We start from the raw sequence: 5,529 nt of genomic DNA, 5'->3' as shown, positions 1-5,529 counted from the left end.
TGTTAAAAACCTTGAATTGATCAAAGACCTGAATTCCGACCTGGAGTTTGTGTGTTTCTTCCCGTGTCTGCGTGGCTCGGATTTCTCCCACACTCCAACAAACATTACTGTGTTCCCCTTACAGCAGTAATCCTCCTCCTCATGGACCGGCACAACCTCCAGATGTCATCCTGTGGAGGATGTTCATGCCGTCACGCACACTCAAAGCTTATAGAAAAACAATGTAGCTAAAAATGTTCTTTTGACTAAAGAAGAAAGGTTTTCCCAAAGTGGCCAAAATTAAATCAAATGTGTTTGTAAGGGCTTGTTTGAACCATCGGACATCATCTGATGCAGAACCTGAACCTCCAGTCCAGAAGAGTTCTCATTCAGAACCGCTTTGAGCATCAGTTAAACGCCGACAGTCACAGGCGTAACTGATTTAATGTCCTAATCAGTTCATGTTTACGTTTGATTCCCTCCAGCAGCGCGATGACATCATGAGAACGATATTAAACGTTCTCAGACCAACTCCATCATTAAAATACAGACTTAGTCGTTGATCATTATGGATCAGGAGTCCTTCGCTTGACCCGAAGGATCTGTCATGTGATCAGCCTGATCGATTGTAATCGTCTCACCTTTAAAAAGGAAAGATATTCGTTAAGCAAGACAAATAAAGATGATTATTTACAGAGTTTATTTTACAGTGTCGAGAAAACCTAGAAACAAAGTTGATTAATACTTGTATGAATTTCTGGCTGTGATTCTGCCCCCCCCCCCCCCCCCCTCCACCCCATTGTTCTTCAATGTCACACATATTAAACTTGCGAGGGCGTAAATGTAGATTTAAGCTTTTGTCTCTGCGCAGCTCAGACCCGATGAAAACTCGTACGTGGAAAAACGAGCCTCTGCACAACCAGGTCACCGGGAAGACGGGGGCCGGCCAGCTTTTGTGTAGCAGCTCACTAAATGTGTGTGTGTGTGTGTGTGGACGCTATACACCCTCCTCTCATTTTGGGAGCGCAGAGGCCCTGTCCCCCCCCTTATGACCGTTTTTCTTTCCTCCGTCCTCTTTTCCTCCTTAAACTGTCCTTTGTTTTCGTTTTCGTTGGCATTTCTGCTCCGTCGTTGTTTGGGCCCTAAATGAGTCTTGACTGGCCCGCAGGCCACTGGAGAAGCACAAAGGACTCCGTTCTAGTCGCTACAGTTCATCCATTGTGGGCGTCCCACAATGCACTAATTGGGGATGACAATTAAGCGCGGTCGACACTCAGCCTCAATTTGCCCGCTGCTCCGCATGCGTACACAAGCAAGCGATTCAGCTCCCAGCTCGCCGCATGCTCGTTCACTCCGGCAGGTTCACATGCACGTTTATTCCCAGGAAGACTGTTCAGCTGTGCCTCAGGCTGAGATTCTCAACCCCAGAGGCCGGAGCTTGGTAGTTGTAGCTGCTGTCCTGCATCAGATCACACACTCCTCTTCAGCAGGTGGGCTTTATCCACATTTCACGACACTGTGGAATGAAACACTCATGCAGTTTGGAAACCTGCACCGTAACCTGGAAAGCTTCATTACAGAACAGCTTGTGATACTACTACTGGTGGAGGAAGTTCCTCGATGCTCAAGTTCAAATCCCACTCCTACCCGAAGAAAAAGAAGGGAAGTTAGATGGGCCCAGTGCCTGAGAAGACTTTATCAGGCTATTAGAAGCAGCTAACAGGCGCAGCAGGTTGGGGTGGATCTATTTCTGTTAGTTTATTCTTGTTTTAAAAAGAAAAGTGTACCTTCATTTACGGTATATCTTAAAACAGGGGTCCCCAAACTCCGGCCCGCCTCCGCATTTGTCCCGGCCCCTTGAACAATTCCAGAGACCAAAAAAATTAAATATATTTTCTTATTTTCCTTTCCATACAACATGAGTAGCCGGTGGGGAATCAATAATGGTATTCGGTGCATTTAAGGGGTTCATTAATTCGATCTTTTGTTTCCTAAAAATAATATTGATAGAGAATACATTAATATTATGAAGAAAAGCATTTGTCCTTTTGTTTGGGACAATTTTAATGATCACATATGACCAGAAAGTTAATGTTCCATGAATATTTTTTTTCTGTGATGAACCTGGAAAGGGTTATTTAGTTATTTTATTAATAGTGTTATTTATTTCCTGACTTTTTTTTCTGTGAAGAAAGGGTCATAAAAATAGTTTTACGGTCGAAAAATAAGATTCAAGTGTTTATTTTTAAAGGCGCTCTTCCTGCTGAATTCACGTTTCTGTTGTGGAAATCATGTAATTAGTACTCAGTAATCAGATTACTCACACCTAACAGGATATCCACCAATGTGAGCCGACACTACTGCAAAGAATGTTGCGGACTAAATCTGAACTAAAATAAAACTGCCCCGGGGAATCGAAACGTTTCCGATGCTTAAAGGAATCGAACCTAAAAGCATTCGGTTAAACAATGTGAGCATTTCAACACACAGGATTCAAACAGACTACAAAGACGTTCATCTTTATTGGCATCAGTGGCGAGCAGAGATTCGAACAAAATCAGTCGGAAGGGCTGATTAAATAAATCAATTTCCTGTACTTGCATAAGTTTGGTTGCAATGAAAAAAAAAAAGTTAGATATAAATAATAAAGTGCCAAAGAGAGGAGTTTGAGTTTAGTTTCTCTGCTTAAATACTGTACAGTTTCAGAAATAAGTCAAGTAAATACTGATACTGAGTGCAACTTGGTTTCCTCCTGAAGTCGGTCACACTCCTGCTCCGATAGACGGCGTGCACGAACAGTTCAACTCTCCTCCACAGCAGGGGGAATCATTTCCAGTCCCAAACTGGCCTTAACATTTCATCTTCATCTTCACAGAACTTAGTATGGAGGGTAGAACATCCCAGAAACAGCGAGAACACGTCACACATAACAGAGTGTCCAGAATGTTTGTAACTTCAGCTGCAAAATATACAGAAAAAAGACCTTAATATAAGTTTATAAACGTACAAATCTACAATGAACTAGTGGAGTCCAGAGACCAGCAGGTTCAGGGTCTGTTACTGGGGGGGGGTCAGGAACATAAACCAGTGCATCAATGGGTTGTAGCAGTAACTGCCCACACAGAAAGCTTCAGCAGCAGCAAAATAACATTTAAAGCACCTTCATCGGATTGAATTTAAATCTATTCTGTTTAGTAAACAGGATTTAATGTCACATCAAATATAAGACTTCTCTAATGACACATTTTACTACTTAGTAATCTGTAATAATCCCTAATACTTTGTTATAACCCAGTACAACTGGAGTTCCTAATGGTTCGGGTTGAGGTTCTGACCCGTGTCTGCGTGTCCTGGGATATAAAACAGCTGCTAATGGATGACAGGAAACACAAGTCTCACATCTGGAAGCGTCGCTCCGTAGAGCCAATGACATTAGAGCCCTGAAATCTGCTGGGCGCCGTCCCGCTCGCACAATCAGCACAGTAAACACACACACACACACACGCACACACACACACACATACACACGTCGTCATCGGTTGTTATGCAGCAGGCACGGACAGTCAACAGTAACAAACATTTTGTTTGATTATCACTCGGGAGCAGTCATGACAAAATAAAAACGCAAATGTGATCAGTGCATCTTCCCGTCATATTTTAACTCCACATTCTGTTCCGTTCAGGCCAGGCTCTCTCTCTCTCTCTCTCTCTCTCTCTCACACACACACACACACACACGCACACTGTAAATACATTTCCATCAAAGTTTGTTTTATGGCTCCAACATACTAAACACAGAATCGGGGGGGTTAATACTGAAGCTGGAGGTAAAGCTGGAGGAAAAGTCGTTCAACTGGCCCTTAACTCAAGAGCTGGGAGTTTGTTTTTTCCTAAGAAGTTCAACATCAAAATGAGGGCGTGTCTCCACGAAGGATCGATACAGGCAGCATCTACTCTCTTTCCCATGAGGTGTTTCTCCGATTGGAGCAAAGCTCAATTCTGTCTGTAGTAAAATAAATGGTGTACTCGCACCCAGTACTGAGCCAAGTTTTTCCGGCCGCGTACCAATGAGGGACAAACTGATGCTGGATGACACGAAGGGGATGAAAGATTACAGCGAAGAGAAAACCGTCTGATGTGCCACGAAAGCCTTTTAGCGATCATGTGATAAACTGAATGAAAAAAGACACAAAAAAGAGGGCGTGGGCAGATGGGAGGGGCCTTTGGATTGCTATTCCCTTTGTAATTTTACAGTTAGTGATGGAGGGAAGAAAAAGACTAAATGTATGAATGAGTTCACCTACAAGTTGGTCTTTCTAGACTTTAACTAAACGTTTCTGTTTAGTATCCATGGAAACATCCCAAACCCTCTGCTGGAATCCTGTCATTGTGCGTCAGTCACCTCAAACCTGAGTGTAAACAGGATGTAAGTGTGATGCTGCAATCTGAGAGACACAAAACATCACAGTTCACAATAATGATGACTAAAAATAGCCTTGACTAATGCACCGCTTCATTATCGATTCATATTCACGGCAGATGAATAAAAATAGTCAAAAACGCAGAATATGTTTTACGTTTAAGTGACGTCTTGTTTTGTCTGACAAACGCAATATCCAGATATGAAAGATAAAACCAGCTAATCCTCGCATTTAACCAATAATGTTTGCTATTTGTCATTAGTAAATGACCAAAATAGTCGCTGGATCATTTTCTATAATTAACAAAATGTTTTCATGAGAGCCAGTAATGGCCACAAATTATTTCTTTTTCTCATTTCTGACACGAACTGACAGGCAGCTGAATTCTGGGTAAAGAAGGAGCCGTTTGGATGGAGTACAACTTTCAAATGAGAGCGCTGCAGCTACTTTATCAGATATTAAATATTAATCTCTTGGAGTTGGTCCGTAACAAAGACTAAAAAACATGCTCTCAGAGGCAGAGCTGACATTCCACATTCAGTTTGACCAACCAGAGTGAAAGCAACAGAGCTTCTCAGAGCTTCTCAGAGCTTCTCAGAGCTTCTCAGAGCTTCTCAGAGCTTCTCAGAGCTTCACAGAGCTTCACAGAGCTTCTCAGAGCTTCTCAGAGCTTCTCAGAGCTTCTCAGAGCTTCTCAGAGCGGCTGGGGAACACAGACTATTTAGCCTGTTTAAGAAATGATGAATCCAAATGTATCGACGCATCTTCTGCTCACGCAGGTGGAAGTCAATGGACAGAGAAGTTTAAAGTCGACGAGCTGTGATTGGATGTTCAACCCCTGGAATAAAAACTACCTGAAGGGCGTGATGACGATGGTGGAGGATGTCCTTGATGTGTTTGAGTACTAAACAGGTAAGTCTATAGAGCAGGGGGCACACACACGTCCGTCGATGCTCCCCTCTCCGCTTCAGTGCAGGCGTGTGTTAGCGGTGACGCACAAACACAAGCCCAGCGATGCTTCAGATGCTCCGGGGCCTCCTGATGTTCATCCTGGAGTCACGCACACTTCAGAGAGACCAGGCACTTGGTCCAGCACGGCGGCCCGGCAGCGCTGCTTGACGCGTCCGCC

This window comes from Brachionichthys hirsutus, chromosome 12 (genome assembly GCF_040956055.1).
Source record: "Brachionichthys hirsutus isolate HB-005 chromosome 12, CSIRO-AGI_Bhir_v1, whole genome shotgun sequence".
Lineage (NCBI taxonomy): Eukaryota > Metazoa > Chordata > Actinopteri > Lophiiformes > Brachionichthyidae > Brachionichthys > Brachionichthys hirsutus.
Note: the sequence above shows the minus strand (reverse complement) of the source record.